Source organism: Rutidosis leptorrhynchoides, chromosome 2 (genome assembly GCF_046630445.1).
Source record: "Rutidosis leptorrhynchoides isolate AG116_Rl617_1_P2 chromosome 2, CSIRO_AGI_Rlap_v1, whole genome shotgun sequence".
NCBI lineage: Eukaryota > Viridiplantae > Streptophyta > Magnoliopsida > Asterales > Asteraceae > Rutidosis > Rutidosis leptorrhynchoides.
In genome coordinates this window covers 590,156,537-590,169,923 of record NC_092334.1, presented here as the reverse complement: position 1 = coordinate 590,169,923, position 13,387 = coordinate 590,156,537, and positions in this window count along the sequence as shown.

The window sequence follows — 13,387 nt, the reverse complement described above, 5'->3', positions numbered from 1 at the left end:
TAATATTATTAATAATACTTTTTAATAATACTAGTGATAAAAATAATGAAAAATGATAATTTTATCTAAATCAATATCTTTAAATTTCATCATGATACTCATACTCATTATTTTCTAATCAGCTTGTTAATAGTTTTTAAATCGTCTTTTATATCGCGTTCATTTTAATGATAATAATAGTAACAATAATAATAATGAGAATAAATAATAATAATAATAATAATAATAATAATAATAATAATAATAATAATAATAATAATAATAATAATAATAATAATAATAATAATAATAATAATAATAATAATAATAATAATAATAATAATAATAATTAGATAAGAACTAGAACGACGATAATAGCGACGATAATAATAATCATTTTTAATAATAATACAAAAATTCAATTGACAATAACTTCTAATCCGTTCATCGAATCTATTCGATATCTAAATGAAAAGTTTATAGTTTTTCGCTAGCTTTCCAAGGACATGCATATCTTATACCTTATCTCAAACGCAGGTGTAACTAATTCAAGATTCAACATAACCTATCTAAGGGCAATATTAAAAGTACAAGCATGCATAATCCTATTTTCTCGAGCACTAGTCAGGGATACACTATTAGTATGTAAAAATTAAATTATGAGTACTCACGTATCAATATTGAGATTCAATATTGCAGGAAAAGTACGTAGACGCGACGAAGATGATAAACACTATATTGATCTCACGAGCATACCCATGAACATTACCCATCACCTCCATAGCCATAACCTATAATTTCCTTAGCCCTATCCTACTCGCAAAACTTGTCTTGAAATAACCCGTTCATGACCTCGTCGTAATATTTTATGTATAATTCTTAATAATAATAATAATACTAATATTAATATAATAAGATTAATAATAATAATCTTTAAAAAATAATAATAGGATTACTAAAATAAATAAATTGGTACGGAGTATGTAAATTTAGCGAGATAGGTAATGGATCGAGTTCATATTTATATTCAAATTAGGTACCTACTTTTCATTCATATGACAGCTCATTCGCACCAAAATCTTGCCGACACTCTTAACTTATAACTACTACGTACATAGTTATTATGTATATAATATTTTAATAAATAATATATTTAATCTTTAGAATTAATTACATATTATATTATATTTACGCTCATGGTAAAAATATAATTTTTACAAAAATGACACGTACGTGGTCTCACGACTCATGTACCACTTTCGGTTTTTCAAGCGCACCCTCGTACGTTTGGAAAACTAGCCTTTTACGTTACGCGACGCGTACCCTTATTAATAATTTGACTTTCTCATCAACAAATTACTTTATAAAAAATGTGACGTGTATAATTGAGTGTTGTGGTCATTTACTTTTATAAATCAGTGGCTCGTTGTTTGTCAAAATATTTTATTTTAAATCAGGACGTTTTATGAATAGTTAAAATATATATTTTTAATTAAAATTGTAAATTTGTACCATATATATGTTTGAAATATTTATATAATAGTACTATATCTAGATTTTCGAAACTAACTATATTACAAAGTATAATTTAAGGTCGTTTACCAAATCGAAAGTAACGTTTACGCTTTAAACTTAATTTGATATAATTCCTTTATACACCAACATTTATTTTAATTACCTTAAACTTTCTAAATAATATATCTTAATATTGATCGAATCAAATAAAGATGCTTCTATCGTTCACACAGCTAATTTGAAATCATATATATATTTAATATTCAATAACACGTTTTAAATACACGTTGCAAGTTTTATTAAATCACGAACCGTTATCGTTATAAATTTGTCAAAAGGTTTCTAGAAAGATTCTAACTTTTAAGATAACGTTAAAACCTTTATTCTTATTAAAATGGCTCGTTAATAATTTGTCAAAAGTGGTTTCAGATATTTGTAAAGTTATATTCCGTTTTAAAGAAGACGTGACATTTAAATCATATTACGTAATTTCTAAAATTCCTAATAATAAAAGATAACAATGTTTAACTTAATAATTACACTTTGACATGTTGTAAAATATAATAACATTTCGAAATATATCATAGTACGTTTGAAATTAAATAACTATTATAGAGCTTATCCTTCTAAAACTAATTATATTCAGATCGCATAATTTATTACTAGAACTTATGTTTATCTTAAATCCTTATAAGTTTGTGTTAACTTGTTTAATAAAAATCAAGTGTTACTATATCTATTAATTGTATTCAAAATCGCTCAATATATAAGTTCAATATACTTTGTCTATATATCTATATACACAATTCACATAACACGTTTTGTCACGTAATCGTTTATCTATAACGAATAGGTATAACATCATACGTTTAATATTTCACTAACTTTTACAAGTCATAAAATAGATTTCTTAATATATTTACATGTCAATCAAACCGTTTAATGTTTTGTTAATACTTCTCAAATTAACAATCATACATATGTATATATTCATACATATCTATTTACACATAATCGTTCATGAATCGTCAGGCATAGTCAAAGGGTAATTGATTACATGAATATAGATTTCAAAACTTTCGAGACTCAACATTACAGATTTTGCTTATCGTGTCGAAATCATATAAAGATTAAAGTTTAAATTTGTTCGGAAATTTCCGGGTCATCACAGAATATAGGTTCACCCGGTGGTATATTAGCAACAATGATGATACTTAGTATGACCAATACAATAGGAAAAATCATCCTCGGGTGAATCATCTTTACAAAAACTTTTGAGAGTGGTAATCCGAGAAAATGAAGTTTGATTTGTGAAATTGTGAAAATGGAGATGTTTATTTTATATTTGAAAAAATATAGTCGTTGTTACGTCGTCAGTTGACGTTAACAACTTTTATTTATATATGACCGTTGTAACATCGTTAGTTGACGTTAACGACTGTTATGTACTCGTTGTATTAATAATAATTTTTAATAAAAGAATTTTATTAGTATAAATACGATTATTATAAATCCATTTAGTATATATATGTTTAGTATAAATACGAAGATTAGGAGAATAAACATATTATGCATCTATAATCTATAATCTATAATCTATAACATCATATAAATCATGAAGATTAGTCTGACATGTCAGTCCATAAGCAGCCCTTAATCCTTTTTGCTTACGTGTTAATTCCTAAGTTAATCTTAATTAACACTAATTAACCTATCAAATATACATGCCGGCAATTTCAATAGACAAACACAAACACGCTACAGATATCCCCAATCATTCTTATCCAAAGGCTCCTCAAAATCATCATCTTCATCAGAATATCATCATCTTCATCATATCCTCAATCGATTACGAGATGATTAATAGATATTTAAATATCTAATTCATATAACCGCCTGTATAATCGATCCATTGTTTATCCATAGATTCAACTATTTGATAATGCATAGGATAAACGATTTTCATGTATGTTAAATTGATTCTTTCTGCTTTGTACTCGAAGAATCAATTATGCTTCTTGACATCATGTTTCAATTTTTGGTTCCTTCTCAATTTAAAATATTAGGATTTTTATTTTAGAAGATCACATTGGAAGATTAGTTAGATGTCGTACTGTTTGATCTGATCGTTGGATACGTATATGCAGATTCGCACATCTTCTATGCTTTGTTATAATAATAGATAGGATCAGTAGTTAAACTCACTGGAAAGTATCTACATTAGTACTCGCTGGAAAGTATCACGGATTCAGGCTAATTATTCTAAGTTAATTGCTACACAGGTATCAAATCGTTGTTGATTTTGTTATTGGTATTTGGTTTATGATTATGCATATTAGGTGTTTGACTAAATGCTCGTGTGAATTGATAATGTCATGTGGTTGATGGTGTCTTTGATGTTGATTTTAAAATATGAGATTCAACTCAGTAATTGATGCATATTTGACATGATGTATTCAATCCCAATAGATAAACATTGCAATGATATATTTTGGGCATTCAATTTCTTTTTTACTTGCTTAAACACAGCAGTCCCTACAATCGCTAATGATATAAAAGACTTAATTATTATGGACTAAAAAGATTTCTTTAGGTGATTCTTGATCTGAAAGTTTTTTTTAATGTACTGTACAATTTGTATGTTTTTGTTTGTTTACGTAACTTCGTTGAGTTTTCCTTAGGTGGAATCATTCAACGGATTATTTGATTAGTTATTTAGTAAACATAACCATTAACTACCCATATAAATGTGTCGATATGCGAAACCAGTTGTATTCCTATTAATCAGTTTATGTATTTGGTGCAGCTATGCAATCCAAAAGAAGGATGATGGAGAGATTCGCCAACGTTAATCGTTAAGGAGTTATTTAGTTTTTTCTTCGGGTATTTTTCTTTTAAATCGTGCGACGTAAAGTTAATGAAATGAGAGTTTTACTGAATTCATATTGAGTTATATTATCTGTAAGTGTTTTTAGATGTACCCAGACTTTATGCTTAAAATAATACATAATGAGATTTTATCAAGGAGTGGAGGTGGTTAATAACAATGTACAAGTAAATATTACATGTTTTAATACCTTAAACATAGCCCTCATGGGCTATGTTTAGAAAAATCCTATTTTTTATACTCATGTTTTATAACTGTTTTAATGATACTCATTTACGTAAGCACTCATTTGTTATACAACAAAATCATTTATTAAAAATGTCCATGTATTAATGGATGTATACACATTTGCTATATAACATGTTCATAGATTAGTTTGGATCACATATAACAACCCTCATATTTCCATGCCTGAACTGACTAATTTGACTATAGGGTTGTTATCCATACGTAATATATAATTAAATTTGACATTGATCAAATATTTATTTTTAGTCGACACTTTTTGTTAACTAAAGTTTACACTAATTATATAAAATAACTTTAGTTAATATTAATGCGTATTATATTTAAAACTATATGTAACATAATTATTAATTAAATGATAAGTTATTTTAATCATTATATATATTTTTAGCTTATAAAAAATAAAAATAAAAAGAAATAAGATTTTTTTTTATAAATTAAATAATGAGCCCATGAATTTTGACTAAATATTTTCAAAAACAAAAACTTATTAAAAACATTTTTAACATGTTTTTATTATTTTGTCAAAATTGGCACCTTTATTTTATTATTTTTTTTCTTTTCACCAACCATTTTTTACCTATAAATACATGGCTCCTCATTCATTTTTTCTTGCCAAACACAAAAAATTAAGTTATTCTCTCAAAACCTTGAAGAAAATTTGAGGTACTTTCTATTTTTATTAATTTTTTTTCAATATTGTCATTTATATTTATATTTATTGTATATTCTTTGTAAAATTCGAAATTAATTATGTTTATATGTTATAATTAGTATTATAAGTGTTATGTTGCATAAAAATAATTTTGATAATTTATGGAATATTATTTATAATTAAATACGAATTATGTAGTGTTTAAACATAAAAACAATGTAAAATTCGTAATAAATACTTTTAACCAAAAATAAAATATATATAATTTTTTTCTGAGTTCTTAAAACTTATATAGATCTGAAAAAATTATAAAAATAATTACTTGGGTCTAATTGGTATTTATTATATAACTAAACTCTATTATTATGTAATTCGAACGTAAATTAAGAATAAATATAAAATAATAAAAAATATTTTTTTATATATTTTTCTACAGGTTATTACACTGATATAAACTTATAAAAATTATAAAAATAATTATTTGGATTTATTTAGTAATATGTAGAATTAAAATTGTTTTGTGAATACATTAAGGGTAAAAACAAAAATAACTACAAAAATATAATAAAAACATTTTCTTAAATTTTTCTACTAATCTATATGATTAACTAAGACTATAAAAATTAGGTATGTAATTTTTATATATTTAATTTATTATTTAGACATTTTTGAATAATGTTCGATTAATAAAACACTATTATTTTTGAAGTAATTTAGGTATTTATTTAAAGGTAATTATATTTAATATATATAAGACATACTAAGGTATAATAACTAAATATTAAATAAAACTTAGGTTATATTATCACATATATAATTATTAAGTACATTAATAATTCGTTGTGTGTATACACCTAAAGTGAAGGTTAATCAAAGATAATGTATAATTCATGTGAACTTCATCGCTACTCACGGTCGTAAGTAAATGATGTCTAGGTTGCCATTTATGGGTAAGCTTGTGGATCTCGAATGCCATGACTTAGATTCTGGTCAAGAATCCTGGGCCCCCGGTTACATCTGGTCATTCCTGACTTATTTGATAGCAACGAAGTTTGAGTAGAGTTGTACAACATCTTGCTAAAGATTAACCCGAACTTTCTAAAATTGGAAAATTACTATAAGTGGAAACTTTCCATAAATAGTAACCTTCCGAAAATGGAAATTCTTTAGTGAACCATTACTATCAATATAGTACTATATACTATTGTCTGTTAGGCAATGTCTGATCATACGTTCTATCTCTAGGTTGAGATCTCGGTCACGTCCTTCCGTTCAATTCTTTCGTGTGCTTCTAAGGTGAACTTCATAGCCCCACTTTTTATTGTTTCATAACTATTTTACAACTTTTGGGGTGAGACACATGCTTGCTTTATAACTGTTTTACACTTAGACACAAGTACTAAATTGTTAACTATGTTGTCATGCTTTGATTCATGCTAAATCCCTACCGTAATATCGTCAATTGCTACGTTTAAATGCAAATTTAATTATTGTGAGTAGGCCTATTGAGAGTAACGTCTCTAACCATTCGACCGTTGGTCTTTGGTTACATAATAATGATTCCACGACACTGACAGTACAAGGTGTCATAGGGTAAACTTGTTTAGTAGCGATATTACAAAATGCAGCAACACTTTTAGATTGATATTTCTATATCAATCAACTTTAAACTAAATCTTGTGGTCTAAAACTTTGGATATTACTTATAAACCTGTGAATTTCACTCAACCTTTTTGGTTGACACTTTAAGCATGTTTTGTCTCAGGTGATGATTGAGCTAGCTGTTTGCAACTTTGTGATGATAGATTTGATGCTTGCATGGAGTCCACATCGCATATTATATTTTAGTTCATAAACATTTATTTTACATTTTAATAATAATGTAAACATGTATTACTGCTTCCGCTGTTTTATTAACAAAGGTTTTATTTAAAAAGTCTCATATAGAGTCGTTCTCGTTTATACAACTGTGTTATGATATGATTGGTCACAATTACCCCTGGTCCATTTTGGGGGGTGTGACAGATTGGTATCAGAGCAGGCTGATGTAGAGAACTAGGATTGCATTTTATGTGTGCCTTATACAATTAGGTACCTTAGCAATGTAGGACTACAACTTTCCTTGACTATAGTGCCTTTAATTGTTGCCTTAAACTGTTAAATGCTATACTATACTTTAGAAACTTTACTTATCTTAGAATGCCGAGCCAACCTAAGAACTCTGCTTACTTTCCTAAGTACTATTCAATTCCGCCACCACATTTAAATGCGACACCGTTTTCGACATTCTTATGTCATCTATCATAGTTTTGTGTATTACATATGTATTACATGAAATGTTATCCATGATTTTTGAAACTCCTATATTTGTTACTATTTATACTCAAACGTATATAACCTCCTTGTTATATCACGTACCTATATGCTTTATGCCTTTATGCATCGGTTTGTGAACCAGAAAATATCATTGAGTTATCTCAAAGACATTATAATGTCATCACTACTCATATTCATTACTTTTAAATCTTTGATTTCTCGTTATTTTTTTATCATTGAATTTTCTTGACGGATGGCGTCTACGAAACTCTAGAATAGAAGGGTTTGGATTATCGATTTAAAGGATCCTATAGCTCAAGCCGTAGACCTGAATAGGCCATTATGAATTGAAAGTCTTTAATCGAAAGATTATCAGATTACATACTTATCATTTTATGATCTCGACACGTCATACTGCTATTATTGGAGTATAGACACATCATATCTTATTATATCTTATCATATCTATCTTAATAGACTTTGTCTAACACTTTTTCTAAATTTCCTCCTTAAATTACGGAAATCTTTTTGCTATATATACGTATATCAAGAAGACAAATATATCATTCAATATTCAACACTCATCTTATAACAAAAACCCATATTCCGATCAGATAATATGGATTTCTCACTTGATTCCTTGAACTCCTCAAGCTCTAATGGCAGTGTAATCGGAATGAACCAACCAATTAGTCATCACCTTTTCTGGATGAATTGGGGGTGGGTTCGTAGTCTACTTAATCAATGGAGAAGTGAAGAAGGTGATCCTTTTCATCTACCACATTTCCCTATTGGCGAAGAACCTGAAGCACTTACCGGCGAACCCGTTCGGAACACTATTTTCACCCTCATTTCCAGGATATTCCGTCACGAATATATAATATCTAGAATTTCAGATCTTATTCATCCCCTTGTCCGAACCGCCAATCATCCCGGAATAATAGAAGAAGTCAACGAGCTTCGCGCTCGAGTAGTGGCTTTGGAAAATATGGTGCAAAACCTATGAGCACCAGCAGCAGCACCAGCAGCATAACCAGCACCACCAGTACCATCAGCATCACCGCCAACAGCATCAGCTTCACCAACAACAACATCCGCATTCCACGCCTCAACATCACACTCAGTACCTCAAACATTAACATCATACGCCCCATAGATACCAAGGAATATTAGTAATAATGAGTTAAGATGTATTGACTCATTCTTTCTGAAGAATTATATATGTATACTTTATATATATATATGGTTTGGAACAATAATAAATATTTTCGTACTAAGCTATTACGTGTGAATCTTAACTAGTAAATACTACTCGGATAATTCATATCACTAATATGCTATGATGTACATCCTTCGTTAATGACTTAACAATCATTAATCACTGCTTCAGCACACTAAACTCCATTTTCATAATAAATCAAGTGTATTATTCAAATACATGTTTGATTTTACACTTCCATTTTCGATGTACTCAAAACTTTCTAGAAAACATTATTCGTGCCTTGTGAATTTCACAAGAAATCCACAAGCACCAACATCATATACCGAGATATATAAATAAAAATGAACGATGAAGTATTGATTCATAACTTCATTAGCGAAATATTTCGCGACAATTATTAAATCTCTAAGGTTTTGGAGATTATTAATTCTCATTTCAACCGTAAATCAAATGAGTTTAATATTATATTAACTCATTAAATCCATGATTATATCTGAAAGAAAATATATATGTACGTATATTTTCATAAAGATTGTAATTAAATATTCTGTTGTACAAACTGTTGACGGTGAAAATATTTTAACGGGTAGGTAATACCCGAGAAATATTTATATCTCACATTAATATGTTACACCGTACATTCTTCAATTCTGATTCAACAGTCATTAACTATACTACTTACATCCACATATGTATCCGTTCACTAAAGAACAGCCATTTTCATACAAATTCAAATACATATTCTGATTTTGACATATCGAAATTTAAGTAAAACTTTAGCAAGTGTTATCTTCTTAAAGATCACTACATTCATGAATTATATTCATTCGTATTCTATGATGAATTATCACATCAAACCACCGAACTTACCATTCCTTACTTTTGAAAATCACAAACATTTCTTCGTCAACTGTTAGATCCATTGATGGATGCATCTTACGCTTAAACACTTCAAATTCAAAATTTTTGAAAACATCCTTTGAATCTTGACGATCACAATCAGCGTTCAATCATCTAAAAATGAAATTTCTTGAAACCATCTCAGTTTGATAATCGACGATTCAAATATGGCTGCATTAAATGCAGAGGAAACAGCAAAATTGTAGATGGCCTAAATGGCCAGGAGTTTGATGATAAAGAATGGGGTATTGGGAACGCTCGATAGAAAATTTGGTGCTGAAAAATAGATTGAGCAAACCATGAAGGAGAACGTGGACAAATCACAAGGATTAAACCTGTAATCAAAGAATCTAGATGATTCGATTTCTGATGAAAATCACAAAAGATCTCCTTACGCATTCTAAATCCTTACAGAAGAATTTTTCTCGTTATCATTTGATCTTAGAAAATTCTAAGATATCATCGTATCTTTCGTTATAAATATCCTCCATATTTCTGAAGATACATTCATAACTACTCTTATCCGAAATTATTTATCACTTCGCACTTTCTGTGTTACATAATAAAGGAAACTGTTTTAGTTTCTATATTTCTATAACATACAAGTTTAAATTTTGAATGATTTGAGGTAGTGTTGGGAATTGAAGCATGAGTTAGTATAATATAATGATATCAGGCCAACGTGATTATATTACAGTAAGTCATGCTAAATTTTTAATGGAAGATGATGATTCATAGACTTTATAATCATCATTTGCCATGTTACATGACTTTTACATTCTACTTAACCTCTGAACATATCAAGAACATATATTCTTGATAGTTCTATCCTTAGTAATTCTAGTAATTTGACAAATCAAATCGTGCTATTACCTTTCCTTCTGCTTTGTATATTATGATCATTTGAAACTCCATACCTACGAATTCTAGACCATTATTCGCTTGACTTGAAGTCGGGAAGGAAAAACAAGAGCATAGAGCTCCGACATATAAGGGAAAATATAAAGCCCGATAACAACACGGAAATTACAAACCGTGTATATCAATGCGTATAGCAACATAAAGACACGGGAGAATTAAAAACACTATAACCCCAAGGTAATTGTAGAAGTAAACAGATTCCTCTGGGGGTAAATGAAAAAGAAGAATGACAGAAACGATAGTCAGAAAAATATCCAAGATAAGAACTGGATGGAGCATTTTCACAATCTTTGGAAGTATGAATCGAGCAAGAAAGTATAGAAGTGGTGAAGATAATGAAACGAAAGAAGATAATTTATAGCAAAATTCTAGACACAACAATCAAGGCAATTTTAATTTCCTTAATTACCGGAGAATCAAATCTTATACAGATTATAAAGATTTCCTTTAAATCCCTTAAATTCCGGAAATCACCTTTAATTATGTCAAAAGTTAAGGCAAACTGATATTTCCTTATTTCAAACTTTTAAGATAACTTAATTTATACTCTTCCTATAATCGAACCGTTTTATCCATATTACCCAATGTTGATAAAACAATATTTTCAACTCATATTCATCATTCTTGTTGTAAAGAATGACAATCTCTATCAAATTTCACGACTATGATTTTCATGAACTCCTTTCTATTTTGTCTACCCTAGCGTGGTGGCATAAACGCTCAAGGTTTAAATGAGCTCGATATTATTCATAACACATTTTATATATCCAATTTACTGAAATGACTTGTATAACATCATCATTTTGAATGATCTCCGCATTAATAATAAAATGCACTTCGTAGAAGAACTTGTAGAAATTATGGTTTGTATGATTTTAATTCTTGAAACAGAACAATATTCTATCCGTTGGAATTCACGCAAGGCCCCGAGCATACCTGGGAACGTGAAAACCAAATAAAACGTAAATATCCTCGTCTATGTACGAACAACACCGATTAATGGCAACAACTAAATTTCGGGACGAAATTTCTTTTAACGGGTAGGTACTATAACAACCCTCATATTTTCATGCCTGAATTGACTAATTTGACTATAGGGTTGTTATCCATATGTAATATATAATTAAATTTGACATTGATCAAATATTTATTTTTAGTCGACACTTTTTGTTAACTAAAGTTTACACTAATTATATAAAATAACTTTAGTTAATATTAATGCGTATTATATTTAAAACTATATGTAACATAATTATTAATTAAATGATAAGTTATTTTAATCATTATATATATTTTTAGCTTATAAAAAATAAAAATAAAAATAAATAAGATTTTTTTTATAAATTAAATAATGAGCCCATGAATTTTGACTAAATATTTTCAAAAACAAAAACTTATTAAAAACATTTTTAACATGTTTTTATTATTTTTTCAAAATTGGCACCTTTATTTTATTATTTTTTTTCTTTTCACCAACCATTTTTTACCTATAAATACATGGCTCCTCATTCATTTTTTCTTGCCAAACACAAAAACTTAAGTTATTCTCTCAAAACCTTGAAGAAAATTTGAGGTACTTTCTATTTTTATTAATTTTTTTTCAATATTGTCATTTATATTTATATTTATTGTATATTCTTTGTAAAATTCGAAATTACTTATGTTTATATGTTATAATTAGTATTATAAGTGTTATGTTGCATAAAAATAATTTTGATAATTTATGGAATATTATTTATAATTAAATACGAATTATGTAGTGTTTAAACATAAAAACAATGTAAAATTCATAATAAATACTTTTAACTAAAAATAAAATATATATAATTTTTTCTGAGTTTTTAAAACTTATATAGATCTGAAAAAATTATAAAAATAATTACTTGGGTCGAATTGGTATTTATTATATAATTAAACTCTATTATTATGTAATTCGAAGGTAAATTAAGAATAAATATAAAATAATAAAAAATATTTTTTTATATATTTTTCTACAGGTTATTAGACTGATAGAAACTTATAAAAATTATAAAAATAATTATTTGGGTTTATTTAGTAATTATATAGAATTAAAATTATTTTGTGAATACATTAAGGGTAAAAACAAAAATAAATACAAAAATATAATAAAAACATTTTCTTAAATTTTTCTACTAATCTATATGATTAACTAAGACTATAAAAATTAGGTATGTAATTTTTAGATATTTAATTTATTATTTAGACATTTTTGAATAATGTTCGATTAATAAAACACTATTATTTTTGAAGTAATTTAGGTATTTATTTAAAGGTAATTATATTTAATATATATAAGACATACTAAGGTATAATAACTAAATATTAAATAAAACTTGGGTTATATTATGACATATATAATTATTAAGTACATTAATAATTCGTTGTGTGTATACACCTAAAGTGAAGGTTAATCAAAGATAATGTATAATTCATGTGAACTTCATCGCTACTCACGGTCGTAAGTGAATGATGTCTAGGTTGCCATTTATGGGTAAGCTTGTGGATCTCGAATGCCATGACTTAGATTCTGGTCAAGAATCCTGGGCCCCCGGTTACATCTGGTCATTCTTGACTTATTTGATAGCAACGAAGTTTGAGTAGAGTTGTACAACATCTTGCTAAAGATTAACCCGAACTTTCTAAAATTGGAAAATTACTATAAGTGGAAACTTTCCATAAATAGTAACCTTCCGAAAATGGAAATTCTTTAGTGAACCATTACTAT